Source organism: Ambystoma mexicanum, chromosome 6q (genome assembly GCF_040938575.1).
Source record: "Ambystoma mexicanum isolate Mex_15411 chromosome 6q, UKY_AmexF1_1, whole genome shotgun sequence".
NCBI lineage: Eukaryota > Metazoa > Chordata > Amphibia > Caudata > Ambystomatidae > Ambystoma > Ambystoma mexicanum.
In genome coordinates this window covers 432,426,308-432,447,650 of record NC_090937.1, presented here as the reverse complement: position 1 = coordinate 432,447,650, position 21,343 = coordinate 432,426,308, and the positions used below count along the sequence as shown (strand labels likewise).

At 46.9% G+C, this 21,343-nt stretch overlaps 1 protein-coding gene across 5 annotated transcripts in view; it reads right to left on the bottom strand.

Annotated features, from left to right (window-relative positions):
- The window catches only part of LINGO2 (leucine rich repeat and Ig domain containing 2), a 5,916,036-nt gene that overhangs the window by 1,181,834 nt on the left and 4,712,859 nt on the right, over positions 1–21,343 (bottom strand). For all 5 annotated transcript variants that reach the window (XM_069630911.1, XM_069630909.1, XM_069630914.1 and 2 more), the window contains one exon: positions 12,236–12,316. The gene's annotated coding sequence lies outside the window, so the exon portion shown is untranslated. The remainder of the gene's footprint in view (positions 1–12,235; positions 12,317–21,343) is intronic.

Genomic DNA, 21,343 nt, shown 5'->3' with positions numbered 1-21,343 from the left:
GTCGTGAATCGTTGGTTAGTTGCAACACAGCGAAAATACAATTATTACCCAATGATAAAAGGGACTATCCAGTCAAGGTTGTATAAAAATATAAATGTTATTATGATTACAACAGACAATTCTAGCGCACTACATGATACAACGCACCCTATAAAGGTACGCAGAGGAAAGACAGTTTCACAAAGGAAAGGGATGCCTCTGGATCATGAAAGGAGGGTAGTCGGCAAAACAATCAGTACTAACTGTTCAGGGTTATTTGGTTTCAGCACCAAGGGAGCAAGCAGTCATGAATGTCACCGGGGCTTTCCAAGAAAGACCAGGCAGACAGAACCACAATATACCTTGTGCTTGGGATGGTCTTGAAGGTGGAGTCGGTTACAGGATGCTTTGCAGCTTCTGCAACAGAGTTGAAGATGGGAAACAACTGCGGTTATCAGGCAGCAGGCAGTTCGGCAAGTGAGGCTGGACAGATGGCTGCAGGCTGGCCTGCCCGGCTGCTAGGTTCAGGAATTGTTGTCTCTGTGTTGGTTGGTGGATCTGGAACATTGGTCGCGGCGTCTCAGACGGCTTTGGTGAATGCAGCGGGACATTACTCAGTGGTTCAGCCAGTCAAGGTTCGAGGGCTGAAATGTCCTTAAAAGATGGACGCTGGTTGATGCTTGTTGTGGCACTCCTCCTAGCTTTTTTGCTGGGCTTGAATCGTCCTTTAAGGCAGACAGCCCAAAGCTGAAGAGAGTGTTTGCAGGCAGCAGCCTTGTCCTTTGTTGAGAGACTCTCTGGCACTTCCCACCCAGGAAGCATGCTGTCAGATCCTAGCAGAGCATGCTGTGTACTGGATGGGTACTGTTCTGGGGATTCTGGACGGGTCCTCTGAGTTCTTTATCCCCCCCTGTTCCTTGGGAGGTGTTTAAGGGAGGGATCTTGCTACCCTCTTGGAGATCCTGGCCTTCCTTCTTTGGCGTAAGCTGTAAGAGAGACTGTGCATTCAGCCATGGTCAAAATGAGTCCTTCTTCTTACTCCTTTTGGAGTCGTCGAGTAATCTGCCAAAAGAGGGGCATAACCCTCTTTTAAAGCCGAATGGGCCCTAGTGATTGGTGTAAGCAAAGCCTACTTCAATAAACCAATCCTGGGACCCTACCAACAATCTTCTGTTAAGAGTGAGGCCATAACCAGAGTGCTTTGCAAGAGGAAAGATACTACTAAGCCCCACCCATCTTCCTGCCTGTTTTGGATAAAAGCTGCTCTCTGGTTAATGGAGCTCTCTGTGGTTCCCGATTAAAGGCAGGTCTCCCTTGAGGTTTTGGCGAGAACAGACTTTCTTTCTCCATCAAATCACCTACTCCTACCCTCTGAATGGGGGTCCCCCTGTGGGTGGTGCCTCCTGTAAACATGTGTACCAGACATGACACTTCACTGCCCTTGATACTGAGGGGCAGGTTCTGACTTCAGGTTGACACAGATGCATATCAAAAAGGTTTTGGGGTTTTCTGTCTTTTGCCAGTTCTCCGAATAGGGCTCTCAAAGGTCTGATTCAATTAACTCTCACCAGTATGTGCTGCCACCAGCAGGACTGACAATGGGCAGGGCAGATAATTGGAGCCTTTGATAGCTAATTTGGCTGGCCATGGCCGGAGGAAGGTTTTGCCCTCCTCCTTTTGAGATGCTTTCATGTACTCCTGGCTGTCACATTCCAACTAAATAGGATGGGGGTGACACCTGTATACTGTGTCCACACAGATTACACTGATCTATGTGTTTGTTGTGCAGTGAGCATATAAAAATGTGCGCGGATCATCTCCACACATGACACCCCAGATTCTGCTGAAGGCAACACTCCCTTGAAAACAGAGACATTTGCCTTAACTGTGATCTGCAGTTATCGGTGTGTGTCATGCTTCTCCTTACTGGAGAAGAGTCCTTCTGAATACAGGAGGGGTGGACTGGGAACCTAAAGAGGGCCTGGAAATAATTGTATTTATTTTTTCCCTATTTTACACATTTTCAACAAACTGAACACTTTTCCTATGAGACCATTTGGAGATAAAATAGGTTACCACACAAAAGAGGCCTACCAGGAATGGGGTTGCCCTCATAATGACCATGGGCCTCATTACGAGTAACCCGGTAAAAACGGGTTCATTACCGGCATGCCGGTAGGAGCGGGTCCATGCTCGTATGAACCCACCAATAGTGGGTGATTACGAGAGCGCGGGCACGTGCAAATCCCCATGCCGGTAATGGCAATACCGGCATGCCGCTAAAGGCCCTCCAACCCCCCGATAGCGGCATCACGGGACCCACCGATACTGGCACCGCCTCAGAGCAACCCCTAAATACCGGCCCGGTAATACCACCATGCTAATACCGGGTTTGCAAAACCAGACCCGGAAATAACGTCATCGCGCAGGAACTGGAAATGGGCCGCCGGCCATCTTTAAAAACACAATCCATTGCCACCCTCCCTAACCACCAGTCTTTTCGTGTACAGAGGTGCTGGAAAACCCTGAAGATGTCCAAGGCCACCCTGAAGACCACCCCCCGGTAGCGGAAACAGCGTTTCTCTGGCGCATAGCTCAATATGCTTGCAGACACTCTGGCTGCACATGCAGACACAATGAAAAGCACTGACATGAAGCGTGAAGCCCAGATGAGGAGAAAGCATATCGGGCAGGAGGTCGCCCAGAAGGTGTCCGCCGTGGGGACCACCTCACGTACCGTGCGTGACTGCCGCAAGAGGTGGGACGACCTCCGCTTGAGGGTGAGACACATCCTGTCAAGCAACAGGAGGGCGGCCATGGCGACAGGCAGGGGTCCCCACTCACCTGCCAAGCTGATGCCCTGGGAGGAGACTGCCAGCACATTTATTGATCCTGAGTCCCCCCAGCCTGTTAAACAGGCCAGACCCACAGCCAGTGTGCCTGACCCTGTGGAAAGCCATCAGACAACACCTGGTGCCAGTGGGGCCCATACACATCAGGACCAGCAGCACACACCCACAACAGATGGAGGGGTGTACCTTCCTGCGCAACCAACCATCTTGGGCATCTTGGATGTCAATGTGGACCCCGAGGGTGACACAGCTGTGTCTACTACACCCACCACAATCCCCCTGGCCACCCCCTGCCCCATATGGAGGCCTACAGCAGTGATAATCCCTGCCTCTATGACTCCGACCTCAATGATTCGGACGTATGCCCCTTCCAAGAGGACAGCACACAGGATGTAGGCCCCGTCGATGCACCATCCACCACTCCAGCTACCACCGCCCCAGCTCCTACCACTCCAGCTCCCACTAACACCTTTGAGGAACGCCTGTCGAGGGTGGAGGCACGACAGGAGTCAATGCTGGACCTCATGCGGCAGTATATTGCCGACGGGGAGGACAGTGGGAGGGCCATTGCTACTGCCATTGAGGAGACCACAGCAGCCATTGCTGCAAACACTGCTGCCGTGAATGCGTCGGCTGTCCTAATGAGGGACTGTCTGGGGGCAGTCACCCAAGTCCTAACCTCCATCCAGCTCCATATGCAGCGGCCACGCCTTGGAGCAGGCGTGGAACCTGCCTCGGACACATCCACTGGTACAACACCTGCATCCTCTGTCCCCACAAGCCCTGTGCGGTTGACCCGGAGAAGTTCACGGCACTCTGAGATGCCACCCCCGGACAACAAAAAGGCCAGGAATTAGACTGCCCAGACAATGAGAGTGGGACACATGGTTGTGGGTGAAGGGAACTATTTCTTGGAGTACATTTGGGGGTATTTGGGATTTGTAGGGTGGGTTAGGGAGTTCACTAGGGTTTTTTGGGGTTAGTAGGGTGGTTTAGGGAGTTCACTGGGGGTTAGCGGGAATGTGCACATTTCTCACTGTTTGAAAAAATACACCACTTGTGTGCCAAAATAATCAATGGCTGGACGTTGTTCATTTTGTGCATATCCATTTAATGTGTGATGGTGTTCAGTAGCCAACTCTCTACAATCCAAGTGTGCATGTCCACATGGAGCCAGTGGGTCACTAACACATGTCCATCATAGCACCTGTGGTTCAGAAGTATTTGTGAATTAGTGCTTGGCGTACAGAATGGCCATCCCGTGCATCACGTACTGGCAGGTGGGCTACTTCACCTCCATCTCCATCCTCATCATCCTCTCTCGGGTCATGCAAGTCAATGTCAGGTGGTAGTGGTACATTTCTCCGGACGCACATGTTGTCCAGCATGACACAGGCCATGGTCATCTTTGCAACCTTCTCAGGCCTATATAGGAGTGCCCCACCAGACCTGCTTAGGCAGCGGAAACGCGCCTTCAACAGGCCAAAGGTCTGCTCAATCACAACACCGGTGCGGGTGTGCACACAATTGTACTCCTCTTCATGGCTGTTCTGTGGGTTCCGCACAGGGTAAGTAGCCACGGCCTCAAGGGATATCCACCATCACCTGCAAGCAAACACAAATAGGTGTGTGTCACTCTGAGCTGCCACCTTCAGGAAGCACAGTCATGGCAGCTGCTATTAGGTGTGGACATGCAAATGTCCCAGTATGTATGCTGAATAGTCACCTAGATGCATTCTATACTGTTATGAGGTGTGGTAGTCTGGATGGCGTACAATAGATGATGCAGGGTGTACTCATGCATGCTGAGGCGGACGTACTGTGGTAGTATGACAATGTTTATCCTCCCATTCAAGCAGTTTACTCTACACTATGCATGGTCACACTACCCAAATTGGCACAGTTGCCATCCTGTACAGTCATGCATTGCTTGCCATCACCATGGTGGCCTGGTTGTGCCTCTTACTTGTTGTCATCAATATGCATTATTTGTTTGATTTGTGCCAGTGATATGTCATGTTCCGTTTGGGAGGTTCAGGTCTGGAGTGTTTAGCTCTGCATACATTCTCCAATCACCGACAATTGCAACCCAGGTGGAGTATGCATCCCCCCCTTTCCCAACCAGGTGGAGTATGCATCCCCCCATTTCCCAACCAGGTGGAGTATGCACCCCCCCCCTTTCCCAACCAGGTGGAGTATGCATCCCCCCTTTCCTAACCAGGTGGACTATGCATCCCTACACATCAGTACCCCAAAGCACTGCCATGGGCCAGTTGTGCAACTCACCAAGCAGCCAGGGACGTGGTCCAGGATGTCGCTCCATGTGACCGGGTAGCGTGGAGTTGCGCAGTACCATGGCATCATGTGTTGATCCGGGAAATCGGGTGCAGCAATGTGTGATGATCTTGCCGGAGTCACATACCATCTGCACATTGATGGAGTGGTATTTCCTGCGATTGCGGTACACTGCCTCTATGGCATGGAGGACTTCCAATTCCACATGGGTGCAGTCCAGGGCACCAACACAATTGGGCATGCCTGCCAGTGCATGGAAGCCTACTTTGGTGTCGGCTATCTCCTGGGCAGTCCGTGGTAGGGATATGTGGGTGCTTGCATGCTTCAGGAGGGCATCCAGCACTTGGGTCAGCATGCGTGAAAATAGTGGTTGTGATATGCCATGCAGCTGGCCCACTGTGTGTTGATAGGTGCCTGTGGCCAGGAAGTGGAGCACAGACACCACCTTTAGTAGCGGGGGGAAGGCAGTGCGTATTTCTATGAGGCTGGCAATGTCGTTGTGTATCATGTCCACTATCGTGGTGATGGTGTCCCGGTCCAACCGGCACAGGGTGTGGATCTGCTCAGGGGTTAGGTTGAATGGGCTGGGTCTAGTGGGAGGGAATGGTGGCTGCCTACGAGGCACTTCTGGCTGCACTGGTGATAATTGCTGGGCCTGTCTCACCTTCCTTCTCCCCCTGCGTCTCCTCTGTGCTGCCAGTTGCTGCTGCTGTAGTTGTTGTTGTAGTTGGTGTTGTTGCTGTAGTTGTAGCAGTATTGGCATGTCCTCCAGTTCCATGATTGCAACAGCTAGTGGTAGCATTTTGGTGTTGGAAGGGGTGTGGTGTGTGGGTGGGCTCATTTTATACTGGCCCAGCCTCCATTGACCCCACCTGTGGGGATTGTGTGCACCTGTGGCAGTTGGCTTGTTTCCTGACTGTTGTTTGCGTGTGTTCCGCGATGCCTGTATGGCCGGCATCGTGCAGCCCGTGATTACCGGCTTCGTGATGCCAGTATTTGCATGTCCGCGTTGGTTGGGATGTCCTCCTATTACCAGCACGCCAGTATTTGCTCCTCGAAGGGGCGCGTGTACGCGCCCATGCCGCTATTAGAGGCACCATTATTTAGGGTGCCGCTAATAGCGGGTTGCTGGGTCATGATACGCCGGAGTGGTAAGCAATGCCAGTAATCCTTTACTGGCATTGTTTTTCACTTATCAGCAACCTCGTTATGAGGCCCCATGTCTTGGGAAAACACACATTGCATTATACAAAAATTGTACCACTTACTTTTTGGAGGTAAGCAGAACGAATTTTAATATAAAAATTCTCATAAATTATGATGGGGACCAAACGTGTTTAACATCCACCATAATCGGTTGCATTGACCTTACCCTTAGCAGCCCTGACATCCCACAAGCTGCCTGTTTGGCTTATTGTCTGAGCTGTTCCAGGGTTAATTGCAGAATACAAATGCCTAGAAACACTTGTTTACAGGCACGTTATAAATGACATATCATAGCATAAATGTCAATGTCCAGCCGGACAGTCCGAAGACCAAGCCTGGGATTCGATTCCACCCCCTGGAAGTTCGGTACTGGAACAAAGGCCACGGCATGGCCCACGAAGCATCCCCTAATGGTGCCACCCTGGTAGGGCAGTGGTGGTACCTCCAATCTACAGAGGTCCTTGCAGGCCAGTCCACCCCTGGAATACAGCACATTTAACACGATTAAACAATTGTATTGGCACCAAATGCAGTGCTGACTCTACTTGAACTTGCCTCCTCACTTGCAAACTGTTTTTATTCAAAGAAGCTGTGGTTTTGAAATCTACCAAACATTTTGTAAGGAATTTAAAGGCATAGTTTGTGACGTGCATCAGGAGTGATGGTGCTGACAGGCGGGTACAGGTGACGCACCCGAGTCTTGAGTGATGATCTTCTTCAATGAGTTTGCTGATATGTTAATAAATGCGTAGGATCAGAGGTCTGATCCCTTGAAGTGCTTTGAGCAAACCTTGGTTCTGTAAATCATTTCATTGTTAGCACCGACATTCAGATGAACACATTATTAGACAATTGAAATCATGATGTGGTGTTAGTACTTGCATGCCAGGGGAGTGATTGGAAAAGTAGGGGGGGCAGGAGAAAGCGTATTCTCACAGCATTCCTTAAGTGGGTGCTTTCAGACTTAAATGAGAGGGTTATCTGCTTGTAACATGGAAGTTGCACTAGGATAGTCTCATTAGAATGCATATAGAACTTAGATGCCCCCCCACGCAAATAAGTTTGACCCTCCCCCACTGGCCCTGAAGTTAGCACCTCTCCCAACATTTGAAGGGTTAGTCCCTATGTACATTTTAACCTAGGTGCACACCTGAATGTCCGCTACGCACTTGTATTTTGTTAGGCAGAGAGGTGAGGGAAGACTTTCCCGAAACAGGCGGTGTTAACTTTTTACTGTGTTTGTGCAGAAAAATGTACTTGAACAAATACAGTAAAACATGAAAGCTGTTACTTTCTACAAAGGCTTCCCTCACTTCTCTGCATATTGTGCTTTAAAATGTACAATTTGATAGTTGGTTCCCATACCATACCTTGGGGGTAAAACAGTGGGGGTGGAGCCTCCAAGTTTTCCCCACCCATTTTGTGAAGTTGTCCCTCTCATCCTCCTATCACCAGTTAGACCCCACCGAAATGAAGGTTTCGTTGCGCCCTTAAGAAGTGTGCGAACAACACAATGGCCAAAATTCTTTTCAAATGGCCCGTAGAGAAGCAGATATATACGTCATTTATAGAACCCACCCCCTCAACTCTGTCATACTGAATGAACAAGAAAACACTGTGCATGACACCTGGTATCATCCCAATACTGCATCAAAGGTATGAGAGACGTTATGCACCCAGACAACCGTACCGAATGAACCCTCAAACTGAGGTGGTAGACATGAGTCTGCAGACACCACTGGACATAGAAGAACTTTAAGTGAAGTTCAACAGGTGTGAAGTGACGCCACTGAGAAGTGAAGATACATGTATGCACTGAAACGGATGTATGAACTTTTAAAGAATGATGATGTGACTGGAGGAGCAAAGTAAACACATATGCAAATATGAAGAAAACCACATACACTGAGAAGATAAGTAAAAAGAGATACACAAGGTAGATAAGACAATGTTGAAGCTTGCTAAAATAGGAAATTGAGAAGTGAAAATATGTGGATGCACTGAAGCTGATGTATGAACATTTAAATACTAAGGATGTGACAGAAGGAGCAAAGTAAAGACATATGAAAATATGAAGAAAACCATATACACTGAGAAGATATGTAAAAAGAGATGCACAAGGTAGATAAGACAATGTTGAAGCTTGCTAAAATAGGAAATATAACATGAGCAAAGTAGCCATGTTGAGAAAATAGACATCTGAATCATGTAATAGTAAGCAAGAAGCCTCTAGAAGGAAAACTAAGGCTGCAAAGCAGACTGGCACTGGAATACAGATTTGTGTAGCACAAATGATATTTGTTTGGCTCAGGATTAAGGATGCCACAGCAAAAAGGAACTGTGAGGCAGGAAAGTAGTTGAAGAGGATAAACTACATAGACAGGACATCTTTCTCTTACATTAGGCAAAGGAGTGAATAATTGTGAGTTTCAAGTATTGTACAATCAAATATGCCGAAAGTATATGTAACACAGAGCAACCAACTCTCCAGAGGCCGAGGAGAGTGGTAACACCCTATATAATTGAATCAAATAGCACTAAATAGAAGGACAGAATGGACAAAATCATGGTCTCTTCACACGTGGTGTAAAACCACAAGAAAAGGCCTATTCATAAAATTCCAGACGAAGATAGCAATGTACCTTCCCTCCCTTTAAAGTTCAGAGAAAGGGAACAGTCAGAAACGTCAACTAAAGAGAAGAAGCTTTGGTTTAAGGACTAACTGATGAGAGATGGTAGGCTAATTAGCAAGGGAAGGCAGTTGTCTGACATTTTTCCCTTGAACCGAGGTTTTGTTTCTTACGTGCTGGTAACGAGCCAAATGTCAAACGTTGGTGAAAGGGCGCCAAACAATCATGAGGGTCTATGTAATGGTGGACTATACAGTGTTGCAGAAGCCAATCCGTTGATGTTGTTATGCTATTATCAGTATTTTATGTAATTAGATGTTGTTCAAGATGTGCCTACCAGATATGGGGCACCCAATGATGATACTAACACCTATGCAGACTATAGGTATATATGTTGCATTAACCAATCACTCTGCCCGATAAGATTTTATTATTTGCCATGTAGGATGACGTCATAGCTGACGTACAACTAGGCATAAATCATTTTGTGTAATTGAAATGTGTTGAGTCTGTGTGAGCTACAATCTGATGTTCGCCAGATTTCCCTACTTTATTGAACTGAAAATAAAGTAGTATTTTGCCATATTCTTTGAGTCTGTCTGGTTATTTAGGCCTGAGATCATTCATTTGGTAATCCCATTCGGCACTTGACACGCTCCAGGTGCCGGTGCACATTTCTAATGGCTTCCTGAGAGAATCTTGGCCATGGAAACAGGAAGGAGTAATGAGGAAAGGCTGAAATGGAAACACGTCGACATTTGGATACCCAGTCAGCCTGAGCATTTACAATGAACCATCAGGGTCACAGAGGAAAGCCAGGAATCTCTATGTTTTCAAATCACCCCTACAATTTAAGCCGGTCAGAAATGTCTGACTGTCGATATATTTAGTCATCGCAATTAGAGCTGTGCTGCCAATATGTGGAAGACTGGCGGCAGCGAGCATGGAACTTCTGATTAATACAGTTACAACTGCATATTGTGTATCTGTAAACTAGGCAACACTAGAAATAACACATGTTTGAACCTGGTAAAAGGCGGTGGACAGAATGCCTAAACTTCCTACTGAAACAGATTGTGAAAAATGATCTAAATATGAGAGGGGCAGCAAGTTGGATAGAAATATACAGTTTATATTACATATCAGTTCAACATTTGGTTACACCAAGGGACCAGTTTTCGTTCTCTTTTGTGCTCATCACAGAGGCTCAATGTCCAGGATGAGCTATGAGGGTTGTGACACTGAGCGCTGTAGCTGCCACATGCCTGGTGTGGGTCAATGTGGACAGATAGCTGGGGGCATGCTGGTACCTTGATCCACGCGATGCAGAGACACACACAGCACCGCCACAGCGATTGTGTCTTCATATCACCTCCCTGTCTTCTTTTAGGATTTCACATCAGACCAAATGGGGAACGCATGCTGTCCATATCCAAAACCGCACCCCTAGTCAAGCGAATACTCGGCTTCTATAGAATGTGTGATGTCTCCTTTTCCATATACATTGTGTTAACAAGTCCACACCAGAAATCCTGATTCCTGCGCTTATCATGCCAAAAGGAGGCCCAGTGCACAGCTTCTAAGCACCCTGGTGAGTAATGAAGCTGGAATCCTGTGGAGTGATGGTCCTGTTCCAGTGGTGGTGGTAGCAGGTGGGGCGGGGGAACCCCGATACCAGGCAGAAGCAAGGAAGCCAAACAGACTAGGAATGTTGCTGCCACTCTTGCACTCCTTATTGTTGTGACAACAGAGATGTCCCTCTGTCCTACATTATTTGCTAGGCAGAGGAAGGAGCAGGCGATAGGAGTGTGAGATCCAAGAGCTGGCTGTGCTCTTGCTGGGGCTGGGGCTGGAGTGGGTTGCTTCAAAATCCAATGGAAAGTTGCAAAGAGAGGTAGTCCTTGGCTACGGAGGGTACGGAGGGTCAGGATGTCATTTCAGGGGGCTGTCCGTTGCGCTGCACAGCTCCAAGAGGCTGTCAACGACACTGGCAAAGCTCCAAATGTATTTGAAATCCCACTTTAGTGAACAAGCCTTTTCTTGGGAGAAAATCATTCCCAATTCAACATAGGAAGCTCACATTCCGCCCAACTTAGAAAAGCCTTTTTTCCACCAGCATATGCACTTACACACTCAAGAGGAGCAATCAATTTGCAATTCAAAAAGGAAAATCGCAAAGTGCCCATGTTTGCCTCTGTTTTGCATTGTGCGCAACGAGTCAAGTGGATGACAGGGCATGAGGCCTCATGCTTGTGAGCACACTCCCTGTTCACCAACGAGATGGGCTCATACATCTGAACACTTTCCCATGCGTTCCAGTGTGTCTGTTGGGAACCTGCTTAGAGGAAAGCAAAATAAAACACAAGGGTCCTTACTGACCCTCCTATGCATTGACAAGGTTTGAGATAGCAGTGGCACGGGATACCTCCTTCCCAGCTATATTTAAGTTCCATGTCACTTCTTTCTTTTTGTACACGTTTCAATAGAAAAAAGTAAACAGCACGTCACAAATAGCTTAAGAGGAATCACAAAAGAATAGCCTTTCAAGGATAGAAATACATTCATAAAGACAGTAATTGATAAAAGACTGATTTTCAACACCCTACTATTGTCCCCAGTGTGCACCTAGTAAAAGAAATAAGGGCAGTGACACAAGTGACCAGAGCATAAGACAGGGTGAAAGAGTAGAGGGAAGCAGCCACTGGGAGGGAAGGGTCAAGCTATTGGTTAGGGACAGAAAGATATTGAACATGATATATATAGAGGCCATGCAAGGCCGCAACAGAGCAATGCACTACAAGCAACAGCTCTCCACATGCTGTTAGCCAATCAGGGCATACGCATGGGACTCCGGCGCAGAACCTATGTATTCATTGTGGCCACATGTCATATCCTTTGTGCTGCATGCGTGTCCACACCAACATGTGCTGGCCCTTTTGTGAACAAAAAATGGGCTCTTAGGTGAAATGTATCATTCCCCTTTAAAGAGATGCCCAGCGTGTTGATGGAGCAAATACCATAACCTGCACTCAACAAATTGGGGGTGTGTGCACTTAAGAGAGGGGGGTTACACAGGAACGCATGGCATGCCCCACTCACACCTGCACCGAAGGCTCAAGAATGTACACCATGGTCCAAACAGGGAAAGGGGATATTTGCACAACAGCATAGCAAATCAGTTGCGTTAACATTAACGCTACACATCTAAATAACGTTATCCAGGGCACTGTGTGGAGACCTTACTTGACATGGTGCGATTGCAAGGGTACTCACTTGATCCTTCAATGGCAATCCAAGACAGACTGAACCTGCAGCACTCAGTCAAGCTGCAGCTGTAGCCACTCCATGAAAAGCCTTTAAGACAAAAAGAAAACACTTGATCTGTCAAGTTCTGCTTGCCAAATATAGATATCAGATCTAGGTTGCAACTTTGCTCTCTGAAGTGGGCGTCACAAAAGCATGCAACCATATTCCTGCTACACCTTTTACCCACCATGACCCCCTCCTCTTCTCTATTTAAGGCCCCCCCCGCACCCTACTACATGCATACATGCCCCCCGTGGCCCTCCTGGCCTTGCCCTGGGATCGCCTCCATCCACACTCACTGTTGGTATGTACGTCCTGATACGGGTGCATGCCGGCATATGACACGCAACGGTGGTGGACAATAAATAGGGACATCCCTTCCATGAAAGCCAATTCCCCGGTAGCACACTAACTACTCCCAGGCTCGGACTGGCCTATAGGGCAATAGAGCAATGCCCACACCAAAAACGAAAAATACTGGTGTGGGACAGTTTTTGGGATGAAAGTGGCCAACTTTTTTGGTCCATGTGGAATGAATATTCTTTAAAACACACAATTCGTATCACATTTTATCAAAAAGCTCCCCCTTGCATACTATTCAAACAGTCAGTCACAAAAGGAATGAATTTCCATTTGCAACGGTGGGCCACTTTTTCATTGGTCCCTGAGACAATGTTATGCCCTAGTCTGACCCTGACTCTGACCCTGACGACTCCTGTGTGTGTGTCAGGGAAGCGACTGCGAGGCTTCCACTCTCCAATGGGGCCAGAGGAGGCCTGAACACTCACCATCCCCTGACTTGCCAGCTGTCCTGATCCCCAAAACTTGTTCTCCCTCCTGAAGCCCCAGGGCAAAGCAGTGTCTTATGTGTCGATGTCCTGCCAGTGACCTTTGAGCATCACAGTCTTCTCTCGACAGGCTCAGGTGAGATGATGAAGATATCAGTGGCAAGGGTGGTTTTAGTTTGATAGATGTGTGATGAATCAACCTCCGGGGCACCAGTGGTCCAGGGGTGAATATCGCTTTCTAAACCATCAATCATCTCCACACCTCTAGTACACCAGAAGATATCTGAACAGATTGCAATAACAAGCAAATAATAAACCTCCTTGTCCAATTTTGGTAACATGGACGGAACGGCAGGCTTATCTCCAAAAGGTTGTGAACCGTGGATTAGTTGCAACAAAGTGAAAATACAATTATAACCCAATGATAAAAGGGACTGTCCGGTCAAGGTTGTGTCAAAAATATCTACTTGATTTATATCACAGCAAACAGTTCTAGCAACCCAACGAAATATAACCAACCCTGAAAAGGAATGCAGACGACAGACAGTTTCAAAGAGGGAAAAGTGATGCATTCTGTATACTGACAGGAGTGTAGTCTGTATGGTCCATAACCACAACAGTTTAAGGTTACTTGGCTTCAGCACAAAGGGAGCAATGGGTCTTAATATGTCTCTAGGGGCCTTCTGGGAAGTACCACAATGTACGTTGTGCTGTTGGTGTTCTTAGTGCTTGACAGGGTTGAATCGGCTTTAGGGTGCTTTTCAGGTTTCTGTGACAGAGTTCAACATGGGAGCTAGCAGTGGGTATCAGGCGGCAAGACAGTTCGGCAAGCAAAGCTGGGCGAAGGGCTGCAGGCTAGCCTACACAGCAACTCAGGGTCAGGGATCATCGTCTCAATGCTGATCAGTGGTTCTGAAGCACTGTTTGAGAGGTCTCGGATGTCTTTAAGTGACTCTGGCTTGGCAATGATCGGCGTTGCAGTCAGTTGCAGCTCAGGCTAGAGGAACTCAACTGGCTTGAAAATATATCCTTCAAGGTGGACCTCAGTAGTTGCTTGACAAGGCACTTCTCCTAGCTTCTTCACTGGGCTTGTGAACTGTTCTGTGGATCTTGCTTCCATCTTTGGAGGTCCTGGCCTTCCTTCACTGTGAAAGATGTAAGGCAGACTGTAACTTCAGCCAGGGTCCAATGATAAGTTTGTCTTGCTGGGCCACAGTGATTGGCGTAGGCTAAGTCTACCTCAGTTAACCAATCCTGGGGTCCTCACTAACAATCTCCTATATGCATGAGTTCATAACCAGAATGTTTTGCAACAGAAAAGGTAAAGGGCAAAAACATGTGATACTAAGTCCCATCTATCTTCCTGTCTATTGTGGATCAAAGGGTCTACTGGTTAATGGAGCTCTCAGTGGTTCCTGATTAAAGAGGCAGGTCTCCTCTGAAACCGCAGCCAGACCAGACTCTCTGGCTCCTACAAATCACATTTGTATATCTTATGAATGGGGTCCCCCTGCGGGTGGACTACTGTAAACACACAGTCCCAGAAAATGACAGTCCACTGCCATCAATAATGAGGGCAGGAGCTGGCTTCAGGTTGGCACAGTTACATAGGAAAGGTTGTTGGCATTTCCTGTCTCCTTTGTTAGCCTCTGCAGCCAGGCCCCAAGTAGGCCTGTTTGAACTACCCTATAATTGGTATACAAATCGCTGCCACCAGCTGCAGAGCCCAACAAAAGAGAAGAGCAGACCCATGAAGCCTTTGCTAGTCAATGAGGCTGGCCATTGCAGGGGGAAGGTTTTGTCCTCCCCTTCTGTGGATGTATTGTGTACTCCTGCTGTAATATACCAACTAAATATGACAGGGCAGACCGTACCTGTAGACTGTGTCCACCCAGAGTTCACAGGTCTTTGCGTTTGTCATGCTGCCAGCATAGGAAAGTGTGTGTGGATTAGCCCGCACATTTTTATGGGATTGATCTACCATCATTCAATTTAATTACAAATTTAAAAAAAAATCCCCAGTGAGGGCACACTCCCTGTGCAGATCGTCGAATTCCTCAGAACAAGCCCTCATTCATTAAATTGCATAGCACTCTCTAACTTGATTTGAAATACTATGCGGCTGATTTGGAAAGCATCAGCAAAACTGTGTGAAAGGGCCCGGCTGATTGCACATGAGCATGTTAGGACTCCTTCCCACAAATCACTCAAACAGCCAGGCACCTCAGCGAATGACCGCATGCATGCAGCTGAAGGGCGCGGAAACCCCACATCCTGCCGGGGTTCTCACACTACGCCATATGCATGTGGTAATTCCATCGTCAATTTCAGCCATGACGGCATCCATCGCGAAGAAGGTACCTTCCATTCGGGCACTGATTTGCACAGATTGCGTCTGATTTCTGCGGATGCAGGTAAGATAGGCAAGGTCTTTGCAAATCACCCGCGTTTTGTGGAATCTCAAGGTCTGTTCGAAATAAGGTCGAATCCTCGCAGGAGTATCTGCGATGGTGTTTGACATCCTATTTCAGGCAACACAATCCCCAGCAAAGCCTTTCCCCCACGTGGTCTCCACATTTGCTCTATTCAGAATGATGGTATATGTGATCTCTGACAACAAGAACATAGCTTTGTGTTGGGCCATCATTGCATAGTTGCCCGTTGACTGGGGCTGTTTGGAAATGACAAAGGACCACGTTGGGTGCAACTTTAATAACCTATTTATAATTGCTGAAATTTAGGCATGTTAAATTATTGCTCAACTTGGACTTGCATCGCTGCCATGGCAATTATATTGTGACTGGTTGGCAGATGGGTGCAGCATGTTGCATATTAGATGTAATAGAGCATATATTGGGCCCACCGGGTATATGCGGTTTCTCTTCATCCAACGTCTGATAATAAAAAATAAAAAAACAACGCCTAATGTTACTGGTAAAATCCCCATTCACTCTCCCATTTCAAACAATCTGTTTCCAAGCATGCCTTTGCTTTCGACTAATCCTATCACGGCTCTCACATGCCGAAGCGACACAGCCCTCGTCCAGCACTCAGCATATTGAGCACCGCCATCTTCATCCAGAATCCAGACTGATGTTTATAAGCAGATAATTGGCTCAACAGCTTCCGGACAGTGATTGAACAAAAAAATACATCTCCCTGGGATTGAAGTGGTGTGAGGGCCTTAAACTTGGGTTTACAGTGGTAATACTACAGACAGGAGCATTCCAAATGTCAATGCACATTTACAATTTGAGTTCTGTTGTCCTTTTTAGGCAACCCTTACCTGATTTTGCATTTTGCCTTCTTGTGTGGATCTCTGATCTACTTTTGTGGCCAGAGGGACTTCTACTGAAATCCCCATGGCATTGCAATCCTTTTTGACTTTCGTTGAGTAGTAGTAACAGTAGACATTTGCATAGCGCCTTTATCCCATTTTTATGGCCTCAACTAACTTGTGGTGGGAACGCCCCGAGGGGACTGATGTCCAAGGTGTGGGAAGTAGTTTGAAGGCGACAATGCGTGTGTGCATTTGGCCAGGATAAGGATTTAGGGGGGCTAACTGGGCTCCCTGAAAGCTACCCATGAAGTCAGGCAATGGATTGGTGCTGAGTGGAGGGCCTATGTTTTATAGCAAGAAAGATTAATTAAGTTTCCAGCTAGAATGGTTGTCGAGGGGTCATTGCTGCATTCTAATGCATGCATGTGGGTAGTCATGACTGCGGCCAAAGTTCACTGAAGTGGTGCGTGCATTCAAACGTTGAAGCTCAGACAAAGCCTTGTCTTTGAAGTAGGTGAGTCCTAAGGTCATCTTAAAAGGATGTGTTATCTTTAGGTGCAATAGAACAGGCTGGCCTAATGCATCTTCTAAGCGCAATAGAAAGGCTGGCCTAGTGCATCTTCTAAGCGCAATAGACAGGCTGGCCCATTGCATCTTCTAAGCGCAATAGACAGGCTGGCCTAATGCATCTTCTAAGCGCAATAGACAGGCTGGCCTAATGCATCTTCTAAGCGCAAAAGACAGGCTGGCCTAATGCATCTTCTAAGCGCAATAGACAGGCTGGCCTAATGCATCTTCTAAGCGCAATAGACAGGCTGGCCTAATGCATCTTCTAAGCGCAATAGAAAGGCTGGCCTAGTGCATCTTCTAAGCGCAATAGACAGGCTGGCCTAATGCATCTTCTAAGCGCAATGGACTGGCTGGCCTAATGCATCTTCTAAGCGCAATAGACAGGCTGGCCTAATGCATCTTCTAAGCGCAATAGACAGGCGGGCCTAATGCATCTTCTAAGCGCAATAGACAGGCTGGCTTCCTGAAACTTATGATTACAATTTCAAGAGTCTTCTGAGTGCAATTATCAGCAATACTCATAAATCTTTCGACTGTGAGACATGGCTAACCCTAACAATTCTTCTAAGTGCAAAACATGGCTAACCTTGACAATTCATTTAAGTGCGAAACAAGGCTGACCGTCACAATTCTTCCAAGTGCGAAACATGGCTAACCTCGCAATGTTTTAAGTGAACAGTCTGAGTGTAACACGTTGCCTGCCCCAAAATAAATCCAAGTGCAACACATTTCTGCCTCCAGAATACATTCCAGTGCAACACATTGCCTATCTCAACAATCCAGTATATGGTTCTATGGTAGGCCAAAGGGCTTCTGGAATAGGGGTGCTTTCGAAGACCTCCATTTGGATCTAAGCTGATTATGTCACCGTACACTGGTTTGAGGGTCCATGCCGGTGGGAGCTTTCATTTAGATTTTGCAGCACCCACCATAGGTACAAGCTTATTTATGGCATTGGAAGCCAACTGTGCCCTTTCAGTAGGGAACGGGGTACCAATGTATATTTTAAGTCCTGCTCATGGCGTTTCTTTGTTTATGTAAACCACAAAACAGGACCAAAATGGCAATAATGCACACGTGCACACCTATTGTGTATACCCAAACATCATCTACCTTTGTTTGGAATGGTGTAAACCAGTGCCTGTCCCTCGCCCAGCCATTGCACATGGTCTGGAAATGGCCTAGGGTGATTAGCAGTTTAGGTGCCAACCAGCCTGCATGGTGACTGTGATGAATCAACTTCCGGGGCACCAATGGTCCGGAGATGAATATCCTTTTCTAAACCATCAATCAGCCCCACACCTCTAGTACACCAGAAGGGATCCAAACAGATTGGAAACACAAGCAAATGATTAACCTCTTTGTTCAATTTTGGTAACTTGGATGGAACAGCAGATTTATCTTTGCAAGGTCGTGGATTGTTGGTTGGTTGCGAAAATACAATTATTACCCAATGATAAAAGGGTGACTTGACTGTCCAGTAAAGGTTGTATAAAAATATCTACTGTAATATTATCACAACAGACAGTTCCAGCACAATACAGAATAAAAGCTATCCTGTAAAGGAATGCAGAGGACAGACCGTTTCAAAGAAGGATAAGGGATGCACTCTGGATACTGACAGGAGGGTAGTCGGTACAATAATTAATCACAATAGTTCAAGGATACTGTGGTTGAACACAAATGGGGCAATGAGTCATAACTGTCACTAGGGGCCTTCGGAGAAGGACCACAGGGACAGAACCACAATGTAACTTGTGCTGTAGGAGTTCTTGGTGCTCGACAGGTTCAAATCGATTTCAGGGAGCTTTGCAGCTTCTGTGACAGAGTTCAAGGTGGTAGACAGCTGCAGATATCATGCGGCAGGCAGTTTGGTGAGTAAAGGTGGATGGACGGCTACACGATGGCCTACATGGTGGCTCCCAGTCAGGAATCATTGTCTCAGTGCTGGTTGGCCATTCTGAAGCATTGGTCAGGGCGTCTCAGACGGTGTAAGCGACTGCAGCTTCACAACAGTCATCGGTGCAGTCGGTTGCAGCTCAAGGGGCTAAACTTGCTTGAAAATGTCCTTTAATGCGGACATCAGTAGATGCTTGTCAATGCACTTGTCCTAGCTTCTTAACTGGGCTTGTGTCATCCTCTAAGACAGGTGGCCCAAAGCTGAGGAGAGTTTTGCAGTCAGCTACCTTGTCCTTGATTTGATTAAGAGACTCTCTGGAACTTTCCACCTAGGAAGCTTGCTGCAGAGCCTAGCTGGGCACGCTGTGTGATGGATGGGTACCGGTTCTGGAGCTAAAGTACGGTCCTCTGCATTGGGTATCTCCCTCTGTTCCCTGTGAGATGTTTAGGGGAGGGATCTTGCTTCCCTCTTGGAGGTCCTGGCCTTCCTTCACTGGTGGAAGATGTAAGGCAGACTTTATCTTCAGCAGGGTCAAATGATGAGTTCCTCTTGCTACTCCATGTAAAGTCTTCCGATGATCTGCCAAAGAGGTGCTCAGCCATCTTTTAAAGCCAAATGGGCCACAGTGATTGGTGAAGGCCAAGCCTACCTCAATGAACCAATCCTGGGTCCCCCCCCAACAATCTCCTGTATGTGTGAGTTCATAACCAAATGCGTGCTTTGCAGCAGAAAAGGTAATGGGGTAAACACATGTAATACTATGTCCCACCCATCGTCCTGTCGGTTGTGGATGAAAGGGTCTCTCTGTCTCTCTGGTTAATGGAGCTCTCTAATTAAAGTGGCATGTCTCCCTTGAAGCTGCAACAAGACCAGACTTTCTGTCTCTATCAAACCACATACGCCTACCTTCTAAATGGGGACTCCCTTCAGTGATGACTACTGTAATCACGCAGTCACAGACATGACATTTCCCTGTCAATCGATACAGAAGGCAAGAGCTGGCATCAGGTTGACAGAGTGCATATGAAAGGGTGTTGGGGGTTTCCTGTCTCCTTTGTTATCCTCTGCAGCCAGGCCCCATGTAGGCCTGTTTGAATTAAACTCTGATTAGAATGCAAATGATGCCACAAGCTGCAGGACTCAACACAATGACTGGGTGGATCCATGGAGCCTTTGTTAGTTAATTAGGCTGGCCATGGCAGGGGGAAGGTTTGGCCCTCCCCTTCTATTATGACATGGTGTACTCCTGACTGTCATATCCCAACTAAATAGGACAGGGGGGGACTGCACCTGTAATCTGTATCCACCCAGAGTACCCCGGTCTATGTGTATGTTGTGCGGTAAGCGCATGTTGTGCAGATTAGCCCCACTCATTTTCCGTCCAAAGGTTGATCTACCATCATAAAATTTAATTTAAAATTTTTAAAAAACCCAGGCGAGTGCACACCCGCCGTTTGGATGGTTGAATTCCTCACAGTGACCAACCCCTTTCTTTTTTAACCCTCTAGTGTGATTGGTGGTTTGGCTTAAGCCAGCCATTGTGTGTGTGGTTATAGATAGGGGTGACGCTCTGCCTATTTTCAGTTCTGCTGGAATATTCAAGGAGGGCACATACTTTATTTACCTAATGGAGGTTCCCTATGGTTTTTTAGCTTTTGCTGCCTTTTAGGTATCAAATCTGGTCATACTGGCTGGACCCGGTGTCCTTGCCTGAACTCTGGTTCTTATTTTTGTCTGTTGGATGACCTTCCCTATATGAGACTCCCTCATCTTCTTGCTGGCTTCAGTCGCTTGCATTGCTAGCCCCCCACCCCATGCTGTTTTATGACTGACTTCTCGATGTCCAGCCTATGCTATTCCAAAATAGTTCTGGAAGCTGCAGATGCTTCGATTGGAATTGAGACCCCAATTTATTTATTTATTTATTTAATTTATGTGATACAGTCTATTTAATAAACTTTACACATATTAGTAGCTAAACACATATATAAACTAAACTTCAGTGAACAGAATAATAACAATATAACAATATGATAAATAATGAACCATTTACACATATAAAATCAATCTAAAAGCTCAAGTAGCATGTAAAAAAAAAAAAAGAAAAGTAGAAAGAAAGAGACAGTACAAATTTACACAATAACACCCACAATGCCCACTATAATATACGGACAGAAATTCAAGGCGGTAAACTATACTTAGTTCATTTCTCATAACTACAGTACCAAGGGCACTCACAGCACAGCCGATTACCTCGTCCCAAGGCAGGGGCAGTGACTGTTTTAGGATACGAGTACTAATTTCAGATCTGAATATTCAATATTTCTTCTATCCTAGTCCAGATGTTAAAGAGAGCTAACATTACTCGCATACTCTCAGAATTCATGCAGTGATGCCAGAATAATGACGTTCCAATTGATGCTAGATTATGGGAAAACTTCCCCAGGTGACATTGGATTACATTGATCATAGTGCCACATTCTGTCAAAACATGTCTTGCTGACTCTAATACATTGCTTCCTTTACACAACCGACAG